We start from the raw sequence: 20,707 nt of genomic DNA on the forward strand, positions 1-20,707 counted from the left end.
GTTGAAAATGCCCCCTAAAGCTCATCGTGCGGTGTTTGGAGGTTGGGTGCTGTCCTGCACATGCCTGGCCATGAAGCCTAGTTTTTCCCCAGACTTGATTCTCACCTGAAGGGACACTTTCAGGAACAGACACTTTAGGGAAGTGCCAACTACATAGCTGCTGCTTACCTTATTGATGCTTCGTATTGAGATTCAAATTCTTTTTGAAAGATTGCAATTTAAGCATCAGTTTTATTGTAGCTGCAGAGATTTCTTAATAACTTCCTGTCAAGTACAAAATGCAAGTTAATTTCTGATCCTAAAGAAGTGCTGTGACAAAGGCAGTTTTAATGACAATGTTTGGTACAGCCAAGCCCCAAACCAGTCTGCTCCTGGAGGTCAGTATGTACAGCTCATACTCCCATAACTGCTGCCCTGATGTCCTTCACTCCCTAAAAGTAGCGCTGTAATTCCCACTCGACGGGATAAATTCAAGCCAAGTTAAGAAAGATTTTCTTCCCCCTGAATCTTAGAGTGATAGATTTGGCCTATTTGTTTCAAAAAGTGTAAATGTGATCCCACCCCAGGTGACAGCTTTTAGGAATATGCCTGATAGCTCCATGATGTGACTTGCTTCAACAATTCGCATTTCTCCACGTGCACACTTGCCTCTGCCTGCTGCAGTATTAACAAATAACACCTTCATTTCCACGGCGCATATGCCAAGATGGCAAGATGCTGTCCTAGAAGCCAAACATCTCTTATGATTCATAAAAGAGTTAACAGGCAATCCTGCACCTCGCAGGGAGACCTTTGTTACACATTTTTAATGGCCTGGGCTCTTGGTAGGTGAAAGGAAAGTTCCAAGCAATAATTTAGGTTTAAAATACTGTCTCAGTGCCAAGTAATCAAACTAGTTTTAAGTGAAGCAATTAGCAAGCATTAGAAAGGCAGCTATTTCCTGCTTGAAGGTGGTAAACTCTGTGTCTCTTATTATGATTTCTCTGGGGATGTGAGTAATGGGCTATGGGTTTTTTTGGGGGGAGGGGGTTGCATGTGTGGAAATACTGGCAATGTCCTAACTCCTTGCCAATTTACTAGATACGAATGACGATGAGGGTGGAACAAAGTCCTTACTCTTTTCTGGTGGCTTGAGCAATAGCTGTGCCAAAGTCAAAGAGGTGGTTTTCTCATTAGCTGCTTAAATACAGGTTTTTCTTTGCCGATTCAGGCTCACTGCCTCACCAGATCACCATCTTTGGGACCAGGCTAGCGCTGGTGGCTGAAATGAGCAGATTGGGTAAAACCTGGTCATTCTGCTGCATTTGCTAGATTTTATTGCGGGGTTGATGAAACACAGGCGGGGACAACATCTCCCTGAAGGAAAGGTTTCTCTTTGAAACCTCCTTGATTTTCTGTGCAGGGGAGCTCTCAGAGCCTGCATTTCCAACGTCTGCAGAAGTGGGGTGGCTCCTGGTGGGTACAGCTGTGTCAGCAGTCTGTTATAACCTAAGTAGGTGCTTTTGGAGCCAATCTGCCACTTGTCCTAATTTCTTGCACTTCACTTTGTACCAGAGAGCCACCCTAGAGAGCCGGACCAGGTCTCTCCTCCATCTCCATTAGTGCCTTTCCTCCACCACAGATTTATAAACTGGCATCCACATCTAAGGCTCCTCAAAATAATAAGAAATTCCCCTGTTGGCTCTGCTGGGCTTTGAAAAAGGCCTTGGGGACTCCAACCGAATGGACATACAGGCAAATAAAGGTGAGAAGTGAAGCTGACACTTTGCAAAAAAGCTTGAGGTGCAGGAACGTATCCCCAAAGGCTCAGCATTGCACAGGACCAAATTGCTGCCCCAAAGGGAAATCTCTGCGGGAAACGTGAGGTCCAGAAACAGATACTCTGTGACTGTTTCATTGCAATTTATTCTTCTTGTTTCAACTTCGGGGGAAAACCCCACCTTTTCTAAGTGAAAAGTGTGAATCTTAGGAAATATTAGAACTAGTTTGCTTCCTATGGTTTATGTTCCTTCCCCACCAAATTCAGGCAGGATGGCAACAGGCTGGAAAGCCTGAAAACCAAATTCTCCAACAGCATTTCAGATTTGTGCAAGCATGTGCCCTTATCTAGCACCGAGCCTGATGAGACTAGTTTTATTTTAACAAACCTGGATCATAAATTTGATCAGATGGCAGTTTGTGCTAGCACCAGCTGAAACCTGTACTGGTAGAATTATTGCTGAGTATAAGCAAAAAAGGAAAGCACACAAAACCCCTGGAATCTTACCTCCGCTTAAAGAAACGATGGCAAGTTTAGCAGAAAATGTGGAATTATATCCTTAAAAGTCTTAGATTTTCAGGACCACAGGAAGCAGAGGGGGAAGGTGCCCCCTCCATGCCCCGGATTTTCAATCAATTTGTTCTTAATTCTTTCACTGAACATATAGGACAACTCAGGCTTTTCTGACAGGGCGTCTATATATTGAAGGTAACCACAACTGTGCTTAAACTAACGGATTTTCTGTCTGAGTGCTGGCATGAAGAGCAGAGAAGAGGAAAAAACAGTGTCCCCAACATGTAGGACCTCAATCCAGATAGGTATTGGCAAAAGAAACTCCTGTTTTGGAAAAGAGGGAAGCTGTCTCCTTTCCAGCTGACAACTCAGCTGATGAGTCTATCGGCTCATCAAAAAGCCTCTTGCCTGCTCTTTAGTTATGATTATCACGGCATCTGTGCAAAATTTGGTGTTTTTCACAGCTTTGATTTTCACACTCCAGTTTTTCTGGTGGAGGCATGAATGCCTTTACAGCAATGTAAGCACCTTCCCAGTAAGATTGAATTCATAGACAAACAGGCCACAGGTTGAAAACTGTTAGACCGCAGCTGATAGCTAGATGCAATATTTTCCATCAGAAGACCCAGCATTTGCTTTTTTTAAAGCTTTTCAAGCTCAGTCTGCTTCAGATGGGAATTTTGCTGTGTGTCTCTGGTCAGATCAGACTCCTCAGAGATGGGCACTAATTACATGCTGCTGGTCGCTTCGGTCCCCAGCTTGCGACCCGCTTCTGTCAGACACAAGGGTGAAGCTCTCATGATTGCAGATGCAGTCAAAGGGGACCCGTACTGTGACCAAGTAAAGTGCTATGGAAATAAGTACTCTGAAAAATCAAGCCTTTTGCTTTCTCAAATTAGCAGATGCTTTTAACAATGTTGACCTTTCTATCTCTGCAATTCCATTCCCCGTCTCCGAAAATGGGAATAATAGTGTAATTTTGTGGCACAGGGCTCTGCTGAAGATACATCCATTAGTGCTGGTGAGGTTTTCAGTCTCCAAGAGAGAGCACTTCATAGGAAAACTCAGTCCAGGATTTGAAAGATATGCAAGTGAATGAGGATGAGAGGCTGTGTGATGAACAGGGAGAGAAATATGCAGCAACTGCCTCATTTAGGGATGTGGATCATTATGTACAGAGTAAAGCAGGGTCTGATGGAGGGCAGAGGAATAGGTCTATGGTCGTGTCTTTCTAGACCACATTATAACATATGCAGAGGAGACTAAATCAAAGTGGATGGCGCTGTGTGTGTGTGTGCACGCATGCACGCATATACATGTATAGGATCTAATCTTAAATTAACAGCTAGGGTGAGGCAGTCATTTTTAACGGTGAGATTCACAGGAATGAGTGTGAAGTTGAGGATGACTGTGAAATGTGTATTTATCAAAAAAATAAAAAAATAAAACCATAAGGGAATTTTCTAATCCTGCTATGGAAAGTTCCTCTGCTGCTATGAAAGCCCTCAGAAGAACAAAAAAATAACCCGTGGTAGCAATGAAATCTTCGGGCATCACATTGTGGTGCAGGGCAGGCTCCCAGGCATTTCAGGATGACGATAACCAGGATTGCTAAGGTAGACCTCAAAGGCTCAGGACTTTACCAGGCACCAAGTTCCTTCCAGGGTGTCCACCCGCTTGTCTGGACCAGGAGACCCTCTTGTGCTGGCTGTGCACTGCTGTCTGCCTGCGTCTGGGGTCTCCACGGGTTCCTGTTCACCTCTGCCCCTGCCTGATCAGTGGTCTCCCGGCTGCCCTTTAGCTGGGACCTGCTCAATGTTAAGGTGATATTTGTTGTTTCTGCAGCCAGATCTCTTCAGGGCTGGGGTTTGAAAGGCAGAGAAATGGCTGTGCTGCGCAGCTGGTGGGGTGGTAACCTCTGGCCGGCTGGATGGGGCAGCTGGGACTGAGAGAGGGTTATAAACCTCTGATCGGGGTGGGGGGAATGGTCACTGCAGGAGTTGGGATGTGTAACGTGGCCGCTCCTGCAACATGTAATTGCTTCTGCATCAGACTTTGGAGGTGAAACAGCAAGATTTGCTTCTCACAGCTTACGTCTTGCTAGCAACACTCTCTAAACTCTCCTCCCTGCCCCCCTCCCCAAACAAATGTCTCTTTATATGTTATTGTTTCCAATCTGAGCATCTAAACTTATTTGAATAGCCTGCTCATGTTTCCTCATTTGAAGATTGAATCCTCTATATGAATCCTCTATATCCTCTGTTTACTCCATTTTCTTTCAGGCAGGCCTGATCGCTGCTTGAAATATTCTCATTACATCCAACGGATCAAGATTTTTCACAGTGGAACACAGTACGTTCACCCAGAGTGTATCCACCTGACTTCAGCCGTGCTGCATTATTAGCTTGGGAAGCTATGACTTTGAAGGCTTTATATTTAATTTATTTCAACATTCCAGCCATAGAGATGTTTGCTCTGATTAGACCCAGTAAATTACCCTCCACAGATGAATTATCAGAGGATTTTCTTCTATTTTTTTCTGCCCATTCTCAAACTACTCAGAATGAGCCTGGGTACGTAGATGTGTGTGTCTGGATAGCTTAAATGACTCCTTTTCCATACCACAGGCCTCTAAACAGTTTACAGTGAGTTTTCCTGAATGACTGCTCCTCATGTATGTGCCACTTATGGTGTCACCCAGTGGCTAATTTGATTATCAAAACATTTCAATAATTAACTAAATCACAAATTATTTGCAGTTTTGGCCAGTGATTAGCAAATAGGTAGCAGATCCATGGGTATTTCTATACCTGCACCCCAAATAAGGCATAAGCAGCCAGTCTTTTGGCATTCTGGGAAGGGGAGGATCTTTCTTACTAATTTAGGAAAGGAGACATACAAATAATGAAAGAACAGAAGGTCTGAATGAAAGTCCACAAATGCTGGCTTTCTAGAATTAAGTATCTTGATTTATATAGTCTGCTATTCCAGTGACCATGGCTCCTGTAGATGAATAACTGCTTGTAGAAATGTTTGGTATTCTGAGAATAGAAAAATGGGAATTTGGTCTTGGTGTGTGAACTTCAGACACACTGACCAGCCAGGAGAAGAGCTGAACCAAATCTTTAACAATTTCTGGTTCCATATGAGCAAGAGGTGTGCTTTTTCTGTAGCATTTTTCCACCAGAGATATAGCAAGTACTTGCAAGCAATTGAGTTACAGGAGCTTAACTCTTTATGACTTTTGCCCCAGCAAGAAGCCTTGTGCAACTCTGAGTCAAACGCAAATGTAAAGCAAAGCATATTAGCTCCAGTCACCCTGCAGGGACATTTTGTTTTGCATTTGCAGGAGGCTAAAAGTCTGCACATGGGTAGTCACCATAGCTTACTTTGTTAGCAGTAACTTTTGCTGAGCTTCCCTAATTTGGTCACCTGCAGCTACATGAATATATCCCTAGGGAAGAGATAGTTATATCAGCATTTAGAAAAGGGCTTTTTCCAGAATGACTCATCCTAAAGACTAAAAATAAGGATAGATGCACGCTTCTGAAGGTTTTTTTTTCTTCTTGGGGGACATCTTTTCTCTGAGCAGGAGCTGTAGCATGTGCAGAGGCCAGGTTTATGCCAGTGTGCTCATGATTCCCAGCAGAGAGTCAAAAAGGCTGTTAGGACAAGCATTCAGCCTGCAAGATCCAGGGCTGTGCTACCTTACCTATCATCTGCTGAGCTTCCTGCAGGCTCTTCAACTTCACCTCACATCTGGAACAGTGATGAATATTGCCTGCTCCCCTGCACCTCTGTCCTGGCGTGCTTCCAGCACTGGGCTTGGGGACTCCATCGGGAGCTTATTGCATTCACAGAACAAGCTATCATTACAAAAAGCATTATTTGCTAGTATCTCTGCAGCTACATGAGAAGGTTTTCCTCCACAAACTCATTTTCTAGTTTGGATGAGGCTGGAAATGATGGGAGCTGGTGGCTCTGGGTACCATGACATTTGTTTCCTTGCAGCGATTGGGATAACGCTTCCCAACTCTGGGGGAAGGAGGGCTGGATTTTTTTGGTTTTATACTGAGGACTGGAAATTGTGATTTAATCCTTGAACTGTGTAAATAAAAACCTAAATGCAGAATTACTGGAAAAGGCATGGGGGCTACTTTAGTCAGGAAATAGCTTCATCAAATGTTTTTTGGATCAAAACTGCTCAAAGTGTATTTTACACTTGCCATATTAAAAAAAAAAAAGTGTTGCAATAAATGAGGATACATAGTTATTTGAACTCTAGCATAAAATGCTAACATAACATTCTCTTGCACCATTAGCTCTGTTTCTTTGGGGTATGTATAGCTACAGGCAATTCAGAGCTTTGGCAGGTCAGGGTAACATTTGCTTAAAACATGTTTAAGCCTGGGCTCCAGTGACCTCACTAACCAAATAGATGAAGCTAAAAATAAACGTGAGATGTTGTAGACACACAGGAGCCCCTGTTCCCCCAACTGTTTGCAAAAGGAAGAGACTGATTCTCCTGGTTTCAGCTTGTCATTGGAGATAAGAGCTCGCATCAGACAGTTTGGGTGGGGGGTCCTTTGGTCTCATTTTCTCAGACAGCAAATACTGCATAGAGATCCTCCAGAAATCCCTCCTGCTCTCTGCATTCCCATTCCCCAAATATTTCAAGCCCTTACATTTTTATGGCTAGATAATGAGGCCAGACCAAATCTGTCATTTGATCTCTCTGCTAACGTAGCAGACACAGTTTTCCAATCCCAGCTTAAGCCGATTTTACTTAATTGTGACCTCTGCAGCTGATGAGAGCTGAAACAAAACTTCTTTAGTTCAGGTCCTAGGCTTTGGACAATATGTAACTGCTACTATCTACAAGTCCATTTGAAAATCCATATAACTAGCCAGTCAAGATGCTGAATTCAGAGTAACAATGAATTATCTTAAACAAATAATTAGCCTCGATCGCAGAAGTGGAATTTCATATTCACAAACAATTTGAGAATCAGATGGAGCTGGTACAGAAAGATTACAATAGACAACAGGCAGTTGTCAGTTTTCCTCTGTAACATGGACACAAAATGGTTTCAGCAAAGGTTTGGATGTGCTGTGCTATGGGATATGACAATGCTCTTCCACAGGTCTGGATGAATCTGATTCTGCTGAAGCTACAGGAAGCAGAAGTGGGTGATGGCAGCTGGTTGTGAAGGTGAGAAGCCTTCGTCTTGACACGGCTCTGATTGCCAGAGTTGACTGCTTTTGTCTTCACCCCAAAAATGAGACTGTGAGGCATGTTTCTGTAGGCTAGTGGAGCGCTGTGAGACTTTATACTGGCTGCTGCAGGCAGACTCAGGCCACCCACAGCACCAAAGGTGTAACTGGGGCACCTAAAGAGACTGAATTTCCCCTAAGAAAGTCTCATATGCAACCGGCCGCACCGTGACAGTTAATGTTGACGTGGGCGTCCACAGACGTGGCGATCTCTGCAACATGCATGTTGCGGGAACAGGATGTACCCGTTGTTCCTTCCCCTCTTAATTAGATGTGGCCTTTTAATAACGAGCCTGTCAGATGAAAAAGAATCTCAGGTCCCGTGGGCTGGGCAGGGAGATTGGCCATCCCCACTGCAGCACTGCTCCCCAGACTGAGGTGATTTCCTCCTTTTCATATTTGGAAGGGGATTGGGGGGGGGGGGGGCGGGCAGAGTTCTTTAGGGGATATTTTAAATGATTTTTCCTGCCGGCAGAAGGGGACGAAAGGCTTCCAGAATAAGACCTGACCTTCTGCATGCCGCGGCACCGGCTCCCAGAGAGGCCCATCGAATTCCTCCCTAATGAGGAAGAACTTTGTTTTTGCACTGCGGCCGAGTTCACCGAGAATAGCCCCATTTTCCTGCTGATCAGCTGGAAAACTTCCTCTCTCCGGGCTTGCATGGGCTTCTCTGGCCGACAGCTCATCCTGTCCCCCTGTGTGTGGGGAGCCCACCACACGCTAGCCTTCGGGAGTTTCTGCCCAGGAGCTACTTGGTCTCTTCAGCACTTCTTCCTCAGGTGACCCCAAGGTCCTCCACAGCCGGCAGTCAATTCGGGGAGGTCCAGGAGCTCTGACTAAACCCCAAAGCCCCTGGGTAATCTGATCTGCCTCTAATATTTCTTAAAAGAGCCTCACAGCACCAGCTAGTCCCGGTAGTGGGAGAGTTTGGGATGTGCAGACAGCTCTTTTCCTCCAGGAATGGCAGAGATGTGTCCTCCATTGCTTGTTCCGTGCCCTGTGCCCCAGTGCCCCCTTTATACAGACAATTCCCTTTGCTCTCCACTGTACCCAACCCCCCCTCATCCCTCCATCCCTCTTTCCTGTTGAGGAAGATGAAGGAAAACTGCACGTTGCAGCAGAAGGGATAAACACAATTTCCCTTCCTTGCTCCATGCTGAAATGCAATTTTGTTCATTTTCACCCTCTGCTCTCCTATGATCATCTCTGATGAACTTTACAGGCTAACCCCCATGTCAGCTCAGCAATGTGCAAATTTGTGATACAGGTATGTAAAGAAAACCCCCAAACATGTCCCTTTTTGTAAAAAAAGAAAGACTAGCAGGAATGTGCCGGCTGCAACAGCTGCAACAAGGGGAAGGGGAGCTGGGGTGTGAAGGATGAAGAGAATTTCCACCAGGGATACTCTGGGATGCAGGGAAGGTGAAAAGGGAGAAGAAAGGGCTGAGGACACTTGACAAAAGGGAGATGGGAGAGGGGGTTCAGTCTCCCATTTGCTCCCTGCTGGTGGGGCTCGGCGAGGACAGGCTGGAGTTTGAGATTTGCACTTCAACTTTGCTTCCTTGGCCTCGAGTCCCATTTCTCCTTTTGGCCAAATCACTGAGTCTGGCTGCGTCTCATCTGCAAGAGAGTATTCACTGCATGGATTGTACACAAACAACTGCATTCACAGCCCTGAAGGGCTTGAGCACAGCACCACCAGGGACTGTGTGCACAGCCAAGATCCACCATACACCCTTTTCTCTGCCCTGCCCACGAATAACCGTGTTTGCTATATTGCAACACCTCTGAGGGGGCTGACACATTTCACCAAGCAGGTACAAATAATTGCTTTACGCTGCACAAAGGCAGCCGAGGGCCAGAGACTGGCTGTTAAAATGTTTGCGGTAACACTGTGCCGGGCTTTGTGACAGGAATTCACCTTTGTGTAATTAATTCTGAGGCTCTGTCACTGAATCTAGTTCTCCTCAGATAAAGCTGGTGTTAAATAGGCTCAAAAACTTGCCGTGTCAGTCCGCTTTGTACTTGAGAGGAGACATGTACCTCGGGGTAGGGGGAAGGGAGGGAAGGCAAATATGCTGATGACTGAGAGACACTAAGATATGCTGGTAATGGGGCCAGCCAAGAGCCACAGAGAGAATAAATAAACATAATTTGGTAGTGACAGTCTGTCTGGCATTGTACTGTGGTCTGCTAAGATTTCTTTTTTTAAAGGATGCAGTAATTTAGTGAAAGCAATATGGTGAAAGGGCGCTGGTATTATCGATTAGCTTTGATCCATAAATTGCTGCTGAGCTCCTTGAAAATGCCTGAGATAAGGACAGCCATGCAGGATAGACTGGGGCCAGATCCGGACTGATGCACAGGTCTCGATGGTGCTAGCACCACAAAATGTGACATCAAAGCCAACTTGAGTGGGAATGAAGGGGCTTTTACTAGTCTGTGGTGGGTCTTGGCTGGGTATAAAGCTAATGAAACCGGACCTACACAAGACCTTCAGGTCCTCGTACAGTTTAGGGAGACTGTGTTGGGCCACAGTGACGGGGAAGCCTGTTTGAAGGTGTCTTTCAGGATGTGTGTGAATTAAGCCCTGTGGAGATGGCTTGCCAAGCTGGGAGATGGAGGGGAAGCAGAGACAACCCAAACCAGTGACTAGCAGGGCATGATGCAGTATGTCCCATCATGAACCATCATGAGTGCTGGATTCCTCCAGTCTCCCAATGCACCCTTTCTATCACACATTTTCTCTTGGTTTTAGGTGAGTTACCACACCCATAAGTGGGTTGCAGCCCCTTGGGCTATGGGAAATACAAGTTGAAACCTTATCCCTTGAGATGCTCCCTCTGTGGGAGGTTTCTTTGCAAGCTTATGTTGGGCAGTGTTATCAGAAATGCTTATTCCCATGGACAAATTTGAGCATTTGAGCCCCATTTGGAGGAAATTTGAACAGATTGCTTTCTGAGCAGTGAAACAGCTACATTTCATAGGGACCTAGCCCTTAAGTGACGTAAAATATTCATTGCCTCTGTGCAATGCTTGCTGGCCTGACTTCCCAAAACGTTGTCATGTCTCAGCATTGCAAGGATTATTGCATATATCTGAGTGCACAGCTCAGATCCCTCAGTCACAGATTTCCTATAGCTGTTATGTCACTGGCACCATGAGCAGGGCTGGTAGCAAAGAGTAGACTCATGCAAGGATCTTTTTGTGTAGGGTCAGGCTTCCACAGAGCCTGGAACTGGCAAATGCATTGCAAGTTGCCAGCAAGTCTTTGCTGCCTTTGTCTGATGATCCTCCAGACAAGCACATTCACAGCCTCTGGTGATTCAAGGCCAACATTTTATTGCATCGGGCATCAGCTGTGGTCAGATTTGGCAAAGCCAATGACATCTTGCCAGCTGTAAGATGCATACTCCAAGGCTGGACCTTCTTCAAAGAAGCTCTGTAAGGAAGAGTATCCCCTTCTCATGGTTTGATTGTAGAAGGAAAGCAGCTTATTTTAAGCATCTGGTCTTGCAATGACATCCAGAGTGCTCCAAGGCTGATCAGGGAAGTCATAGGCTTTTCTTTGGACCATCACTGCTTCCTCGTGGGTCTTTATGGATAGCACACTTGCTAAGCTCTTTCTCACAGCACCAGGTCCTTTTGCAGATGGAGCTGAAGCTCTCTTGACTCATCCTCCCACTGAAGTCTGTACCCACCCGGCTCCAAGTCAGTGACATGTTGCCCATCCAAACTGCCACTGTTTCTTCAGGATCAGGCCATGCGTGCTGGTCTTCCAGGGCCTGGATCCAAACCCTAGAAGTGTCCATGGAGAAATTCCTGGTTGTTTCAGCTTTGGACCTGGTGCCAAGTTCTCAGCACTGTGCTGAGTATGAGCCAGGATCCTGCTGGAGGCAATATCTGATGCAGCACCATGTCACTGCTTTGGATTCCCTGTCTTCAGCTTTTAAAACCCAGAATAAGTGTTTCACTGATCTCCCTGTGGTTATTCAAGAACACAAGATGGGAATACACTTCCTTGAATCATCAAGGCTAATCCCCTCCTCCTTCTGGCAACCATGCCACTCAAATCCTTGCATAAACCTAAGTTTTGGTGGTAATTAAACTGTTTGGCCCTTTAAACCATGGCTAGTCTCTCATATATGTTGCATCCTTTTTCTGCCCAATATGTAAGTGTGTTGTAGAGTCTTTTCTAGCAGAGCTTGGCTGCTGTCATTATCAGCTCACACCTTCTACTCCCACCCCATCTGTGCCTGGCGCTATTTTCATGCATAATACATCGATCATCTGCAGCCTGGTGGGGGGGAAATCATCACTTCAAGTCACTTGTCTGAATTCAAGCCACATCTGAGTTGTATCTTTTGCTGAATCCCATATCTATAGTCTGATATGGGGGGTGGGGAACCAGCCAGAAGATCTCAGGCTCCTCCTGTCTGCAAGGACTCCAAAGCAAATACTGCTTGCATTTAAAAGCCTTTGAGAGCTTTATGGGCCACAGTCAAAGCTGGTGGAAATCCATGCGGGTCTGCAGCACCCTTGCAGCAACACCAGCTGACACTAGGCAAAGGATAAGGGCTGTGTGTGTTTGGATATCTTGGCTTTCTGCAATGCAGAGGATCAGGCTCTCCTCTTTTGCAGATTGTCCCATGAATGTTTACTGATTTTCAAGCATGCTACTCTTAATTTGTGCCAGCGTTGCTGGGAAGAGCACTGGTGCTTCATTTTGGAATACAGATCTTCAAAGAGTAATGTACACTTAAACAAACTTGATTTTGAAGTCTCTCAGGAAGGCTTTGAAAACAAAGACTCAAATTCCAGAGTGAGTAGAAAGTCCTTGGTTCCTAGCGGTGAAAGCTTCCTATTCCTAGCGGTGAAAGCTTCCTACCAGAATTATTCCCAGAGGCAGTATAGACTTTGCATTTTGCCTCATCTAAATGCATTAGGAGGAGTATTAAATTTCACATGTGCTGCATGTTGATGTAATTCTCCTGACATGTCTGTTTGCACCATTATGAAATAAGGGATTTCCTTTCCTTTTCTTTCCACATTTGCCCTGCTCTCTAGGGATCTCAAGGATATGATCCATTGGCATACGAGGATTATGCCTTTTACACAGAGGACTTAAAAAAAGCTTCGTCATTGTGCTAACAGAGGTCTCAGGACAACATCCCACATTAGCAGTGCTTGACTTAACTGACAGTCTATGGCTGGAAGAGATCCATTAATCTTCTGTGTCATGATCCCTCCAGGCAGTCCCAGCCCTGCTCAAACTATGTGCAGCTCTGTTCTTAGGATGAACACTTCGGTGCAGGAGGATCTGGAGGGTCTTTTCATGTAAAAACAACACCTCTGTGCCCTACAAGAGTTGGGGAATCTGGCATCTCCTTCATTAATTTTTCTTTGATCTGGTGTTAAGGGGGAGTATGTGTTTAAATAAACAGCCCCTGGATCTTCCCCCAGTTATCTGCAGGTGCAAGGTTAGGCTGGAGGATGCTCTCTGCCACCCTGCGTACCTCTCTGCAGCCTGCAGAAGGGTGGTCAGCAGTCTCCGTTGGGTCTCACACCTCTGCTGGCCCAATGCTTGGCGTCAGGGGCCGTGCTGCTGTACTTGTGTCTTTATTCTGCACCACACTGTAACAGGGACAATGTCAATGCCTGCTTTGAGCAGAATTTGGGGCCTTCCCAATAAATTTTCAATGCATTTAATTCTTGCGGGTTGTAAGGAGAGGGCAGATTTAAGGGGAAGAAAAGTAGAGATGGGATTTTGTTAAGCCTTTTTTTTCCTAATAGGCAAATTTACGTTGCTAAAAGAGTGGCATAAAATGAACTTAACAGGCCAAGGGTAATAGAGGAGAGAACCAATTTCTTCATCAGTTAACATCAACCTTACTACATGAACTTGAAGGCATGCTGCCTTACATCACTGGGGGATCCGACCGATGTTTATGTTCTCAGATCCTTTATCCAGGGCTGATTGCTGTGTTTCTCAGCTCATCAGCTGCATGGCACGCAGGAATGTGTACTGGAAGAGATGAATATGCATATGGTTAGAAAAAAGTACTGGAGGACAAGCCTTGCTTTTACCTTCATGTAAAGTTGTCAGCAAAGAGACTGTTATTCTTAAGAACAAAAGTTATATATGTGTGTGTGTATATATATATACATATAGCTGATGAGCACCTACCTGCACGGAGGCACACGTGCTCTACAACAGTACAACGTGCATGTAAAACACTTGCATGCACAGCTACAAACTGCATCCCTTGGTTTTGTCTGTGAACCGAGCACTTTTTCCAGGTGAAATGGAAACCCTCCTGTCTGTCTGTCTGTCCCAGGCAGGAGAGCAGGACTGCAGGAGAGTGTTTCTGGAAGTCAAAGCCTGCAAGTGGGGTTTTTTCTGCACCGTTTGCGCTGTGTGTCTCTCTTGCTTGGGTTGGTGCTGACATCTGGAGGCTATGCCGTGGCAGTGTGTGTGCACAGTTATTTCTACACGGCTTTTTGCTCATCTTCATGGTTGCATTTTGTAAGAAGCACCTTTTGGCTATCCTGCTATGCTGGGGTGATTTGACCCTGGGGCATGCCTAATTGTCTGGATATATTTGCTGAAATCCTGTTGCTGATTTGGGTAGCATTTAGCATGTTCACTCTGGTTCCCTCTGTTAGTGACATCTGCTCGTGACGTGGTCAGCAGACATGAGCCCAAACTCAAATAAGACAGGTCTGGATACAAGACAAGCCGTGATCTGACCAAGTTTAAAAGTCAGGGAAAACTGAATTAGGTTTTCAGATGATGGCAAACGGACTTACTGTCTCAGCTGATGGACATCTGGAGCATCGCTGCTGTTCACAAGGTGGGGGTTAACCTACGGTGCAGGCTGTCTTACGCTGCTGACCCCAAAAATAAGCCCCTATCCATAATCCCATGGGAAAGAGTGCTCTGCCTGTCCTTCTTCTCTGTGCCACCTCTCCTCACCATGCTGTCACCATGTATGACAGATGGCCCTGCTGCTGGAGTGACTACATTTTCGTAACTCACTTCTCTGCTTTTTGGCATCTGTGAGGCAAGTAAAGGCTTTGGGGTTTTTAGCATGAGGTTGCCATTCTCTGCCTTTGTCTATGAGCCATATTAACTGAGAAAACTGTGTGCCAAAGCAAGGTTCTTTATATGGAAATTTCTAGTCCTGCTTTTAACTTCCCAGAAGTGTAGCTGAAAGGCACCCTGGCTGCTACACCAAAGCCCTACCCACTTTGGTATGACTTATTACTGTTTATTACTACAAATACCAGCATGCAAATTGTCATGCACCAGAAATCATGCTTCTCCCTTAACATTTGCATCCTAAGAGGATGTTTTCCACCTTCGCTAGTCGGTTTGCCAAGGCAGGCTGAGCCCCTGCAGAAAGCTGCAAGATGATGACTGGGAAGTGTTGTTACCAAACCCCAGCCCTACAAATGAACCACATTTGAGCAAAGAACCTGGGCAGCTTGTATTCAGGCTTTTGCTCAGAGACCTATTGCAAGCAAGGAATAGACTTTTACAGTCACTGCTGAGAATTCCACTTTTTGGTTTTCTCCTGGCAATTCATGGCTATTTGGCATCACCAAATTGTGCTACCACTGCTGATATTACACGTAAACTTTAAGCACTTTGTAGACCTTGCTTCTGGGCTATGTTTCTCTAGAAGCTGCCCAAGCATTTCTGGGACTGTAGTGAGCTCTGCTGCACCCATTCTTCATCCCATCACCAACGTGAGGGCTGTAAGGAAGAAAGAAATAAGGAAGGAAAGGAAGAAAGGGGGGGGAAATCTATTAAGAAAACATTTATGTATTGGAATTTTATACTGGCAGTTGGGAAACTGGCCAAAGTTCTGCAGAGATGGGCCTTTAATCTTTAGTTGATATACATATACTTTTGGGCAATATACATGCCCTGACCCCAGCATTTCTGTTGCAACAGACTTGCACAATAGAAATGCTGTATAGCTTCTGCATGTTTTGTGAAGAGGCAGACTGCTTGAATAGGGAGAATTGGCATCTAGCAATTGGAATATGCCTATACTGGGCTTCTTGCATCTTTCTTGTTCTGAGCCAGTGTGTATTGTATTTTGAGATGAATGCCTGGACTTTTGAAGTTGAGAATAGACAGATCTCTGCTTGGGTTTCATCCTTGGTTTCTAGCAAATGTCTAAAGCCATTTTAAATTTAAGAGCTTAACCTTGTTTTTAAAGCACTCAGTGAGTCATTTAAATGAATGGACCTGTGAATTCTGGGGGATTTTCAGCAAAAATTCTGATTTATGTTTTTTTCTGGTTGTAATGCATGATTTTCTCCATGACTTGCTATGATGAACAAACATCTTTTACTTTGAGAAGCTGGATTCACCTCAAGCCACATTTGTTCTTTGAGAATATTAGCATCCTTCTGGCTAATCCTTCTCAAGGAAGCCATTAACTTAAATTGTAAGTTGTACCTCTCTTCATTTTTCAATGACGCATGCTTGTTACTATTATTGTTCTGCTTATCAGTTTATCTCTCTTTCTGGGGATGTATTATTTCATGCTTCAGCATCTCACCACAGAAGTACAGCTATGGTTTCCAACCACATACGTGAGAATAATTGAAAGAGAAATTTGGAAAGTCTTTATTCAGATACATGTCTCCTAAATCATGTTGAACCAGTAATTAAATGGATTCAATAATTGCCCTAACTTTAACTCAGCAAAATGAGCCTTTCCAAACCTCTGGTAGAGAATTATCCTAATCAAGTCCAGAACCCCTCATGACAGAAAATGCTGAATTTTCTAAGCAGTTTTGGAGCTGTTTGAGTTCATGTCCTGAGGTGGAGGTGGGGCTGGCTGCAGGGATGCAAAAGCATGGACAAGGTTCTCTGGAGGGCAGCATTTTTTCTTCCCCCCAACTTTTTAGCCCCAGAAGAGCTAAATATTGACTTTTCTAGCATGGAACCAACAATATTGCCCCATGCTGGTCTTCAGCCACAAGTGCCAGGGATCCCAGGGATCCTCTTTCCTTATGGTGTGAGAGCTGGTTATAAAACCTCACAGGAAATCTTCAAGACCACTTTGAATCCTGCTGGAAGGGTACAGGAGGACTTGGCTGACACCAAAATCTGATTTTTTTGTTTCTTCGGGTGCGATTGTGAGGGACGGAGAAAGGGCCTTTGGAGAGTAATTAGTTATGTTTGTTAAACCAGTTCTGAGCTGGATCCAGTGCCTTTTGGTCACAAGTCAGGCAAGAAAGCACATGTCCAAGTGTGACAGAGTGGAAACCAGCATGTGTGTGGCCCACGTTTAGTAATTTCTGTAAAAAAATTATCCCCCTGGCTATATGATGTTACTTTAGCCAAGCTGTTCCACTGCTTTGACTAGTCTCTCCGCTTCCAGAAGAAAACTAATCTCTCCAAATGAACTGGCTATTAATTGAAGAAGACCTCGAAAGATCCCTAAACAATCCCATACATTAATTAAAGACAGATCAAAGTGCAGTTTCTCCTATTCTCTCTGGAGGCAATTGAATTTCTGAGGGGCTTCTTTCTGAGGGAAAGATAATTCCTCATAGCATTTCCTCAGTTTCAAGTGCAGAAATGCACACTGTTTGCTAGCTGGCAGCAAAGACGTGGGTGATGTATGAGGAGCAGCCCAGACTGAATGCAGGAACATGCTGCTGCCCTTTAATCCAAGATAATATATTTCATGATCATACTCCTGGAGTTCTTCAGCAGCTGGTTTAATGTATGGGAAAGTATTTGGCTTGCTTTGGAAATGTTTCCCATTTGAAAACAAGCTGTAGTGGGAGAGCTGGCAGTTGCACACAAGGCTGCTCTCTGAAAATTGGATTTCCCTGAGTGGCACAGTGGGGCTGGGTCACAGTCAGGGTTTTTAAACAGCTCGCGGGAAAGGCTCCAGACTGTGCGGATCTGCTGACGGAGAACCCCTCCGCCTGGTCTCCGGAGGATTGCTGCTGCCTCGTCACTTGGCAAAAAAGGGATTTCAGAACGGATTTTACTCCTGTTTTCTGTCCCTTGGGCAAGGGGAACGTGCAGAAGAAGAGCCGGAGCCTGGCTTACACTCATGAATTAAAAGTCTTGGGACCATTTTAAATCTCCAGCTGTGGAGGAGAAGCTCTGTTCTAACTTTGCTCTCAATTCAAGATTATTTTTCTTAACCTCAACGACTACAGAACCACTAGCTAATGTATTAGTAAGCAATACCAGGGCACCTGGTCCTGGTTGAGAGAGCACCAGACCAGGTGTTTGCCAAAGGTCTCATGCATGAGCTCGGGTGATACACTTAATTTTCTCTGGGGCCCCTACTATCTGCAGAGAAAGCAACAGCTTCCCCTTTCAGGGGTGAAGCGAGGACAAGATCTGCTGCAGTTGTGCGGTGCTCAGAGGATGATAATGCTGGGAGAGGCTGCTTGCTCCAGCCCCAGAGAGATTTGTTACTGTGCGGAAGCCCTTCAGCTTTATTGTTCAGTGTAAGCGTGAGGAACAATATGGCATCCAAAAAAGTTCCTCTCCCACCCTGGCTTGCAGCTTTCCTGGGCTTTTCCCTTGCCTTTCCCAGCAGAGAGGACCACACACCCTTTGGTGCTGGCTCTTTCTTCCACATATCTGCAGCTTCTATCTCCACCCCTCCTGCTGCATGAGGCACTGCCTGCCCTCGAGGCTGCTGCAGAGTGGGCCAGCTCATCCTGGCCCCAAAGCCTGCACCCAAACCTGCCATTTTGCAGATTTTTTTTTCCTGGAACAATCCCTTTCCCTGTGTGACAGAGGGTGTGAATGTGTGCCTTGGTCCTGCAGCAGGCGTTGTGCAGGGGAAGCCGGTGCATGGGACACGATAGGAGCATACCCCGTCATCAGCACTGTGCGTGCTGTCAGCGAGGGTCCTTCGCTTGATGGTTTGCTGACAGAAAGCTGTCGCATCCCCAGCTGACCTCCACAAAGCTGTTTCGGTGTGGGTACAAAGCAGGATCCCTGGCTGGACTGGTTCAGGGTGCCCATTCTCATCTCTTTCTTGAGAATGAGGCATGTTTTAGCCCTTAGCTAGCTCATAGGAACTGCATAAAAATACAGGATGGCTTCCTCTGGTTCACACTGACAAATCTGTTGCCCTGGGACTTGCACTGGCCGGGGTTGTACCAGCTACATCAGCTGAACCGCACAGTAGGAGGCAGAGTAAAACTGCCTGAACTTCGCAGAAATGCAAAGGAAGGGTGTCTGCTGCACACAGCCACGAGAGGGCACGAGAAGCAAAGCTGAGACCCTTCTTCAAAAGTCCTCCCTGCAGGTATGAGGATTTATGAATGGTTAGTCTTCTTTCTTAGGGCAGTTATCTGAATTTCTCCTGAGAGCTTTTATGGTCTTTATGCTTGTGGATGTGTTTTCTCTGTTCCCAGGCTGGCATCTACAGCTGGAGGGACACCTCAATTCTTGGTGCCTGAAGGAGGACAGCCCCATGACGGCTGTTCCTGGCTCACGTTTCCCACATACCCTGGCCCTGGGTGAGTTGTTCAGTACCTCTGTGCCTTGTCTGGAGCAAGCGCAGCCTTACATGGGGAGTGTGGCAAGAGGGGATGAGTTAAAAGGTGAATTGCCTGCACCCTATGACAATAGCGGCACAGGGCAGACTAATTTTTGGACACGGCCCGTGTTTGGTTTTCATGGCTCATTGTTAAACACCCACCAGTGTGAAGGATACAGAATTTCTCCTATTCTGTTCAAAGAGCCAATGCCTGGCTCTGTGCTTGTGTTTACAGCCAGAGTCCATGGGCCATCTCTCTTGCCCTTCCTGAAATGTCTAAACAAGCATCCTCGATTGCCCTGTGTTGGAATAAGACATTACCAGCTTGTTTCAGGGCTGCGTTGTGTTATTTGTCATGACAGGGAGCAAGCAGGACAGTGGGAACAAGTTAAAGAAAACCCTTCAGCAGTGTGTTGACTTCAAGATGTTCCTTGGAGGCTCTTCTTCAATAGAGACAGCAAATAGACGTGGGTTGTGCTGGCCCAGAAGCCCTGCCTACCTTCTTGGGGCTGGGGGGCATCAAACACCAGGAACTGACCTGGAAGGAACTATGAGAGACTGTGCAAAATGGCCATCGCACCCCAAGGCAGGACCACCTCTCCCTAAACCATCCCTGACAGTACATCTATTAGGTTGGGGATGGGGTTAATTGTCCTTGTAGGAAGGGATGGGAAAAAACAGAAAAGAAAAAATCATGCCTAGAAAAAAATAATGTGAGTCAATGCTTGGTGAGAGGGGAACACAGAGAGGTGAAGACATCCCTGCGCAGGAGCATCCAGCTGCTTTCTCTGCATGGCTATGGTGTCACCTTGTGATAGCAACAGGGTCGTGACTTGCACAAGGACCGCTGCATCCTATGATACCCCTGCCACCTTGCCCCAGTTTTGGTCAGTTCTTGTTCCTGCTGCCTCAGAAAGGTTTACTGAGAGTGAGACATATTAGGTGAGAAGTCAGCCTTGAGGGCAACACTGGAAAATAATTTGGGGAGGGAAAGAAAGGACATATTTGGTCAAGTCTACATGCCACGTCTTGAACCAGCAGAGCTGTTTTGGCAAGAAGTGTGGTTTTGTTTGACTGAAATAGTTATGAACTCAACTTCAAGGCTGATTGCATCTTTATGGCCTAAATTTGCTTTATAGCTGTAATTTATTTTCCCTTTCATACTGGAATAGCTCTGGCAAGGGCTGGTCTTGCTGTAACTAACACCCAGAGGGTGAGCCGAGAACAATTATTCACTGTCTGACAAAATAGGACCTTGAGGATATCATGAAAACCTGTCAAGTGACACGTTCAGCACCATCAAAGGGAGATACTTTGGTTACTGGACCTATGGTCTACCTTGGTGGGTCCTGTGGGTGCTGATGTGGGTTCAGCATTTGGGCAAGTTCATGGACTTTGAAGTACAGAGACACCACCTCTTGTTTGGGCAGCCTTTGAGCCACCAACTACTGGAAGAGGGATTGCACCCCATCACAGGGGCATGGCAGAGCTGCCTCATTCTTATGCTCTTTGGAGGCATACGCTAGTAGGCATGGTCAGAGACAGGATGTTGGACTGGACTGACTTTTAATGTAACCATATACACCCTTGGGACTTTTCACCTCTATGACTGTGTCTA

This window comes from Buteo buteo, chromosome 6 (genome assembly GCF_964188355.1).
Source record: "Buteo buteo chromosome 6, bButBut1.hap1.1, whole genome shotgun sequence".
Lineage (NCBI taxonomy): Eukaryota > Metazoa > Chordata > Aves > Accipitriformes > Accipitridae > Buteo > Buteo buteo.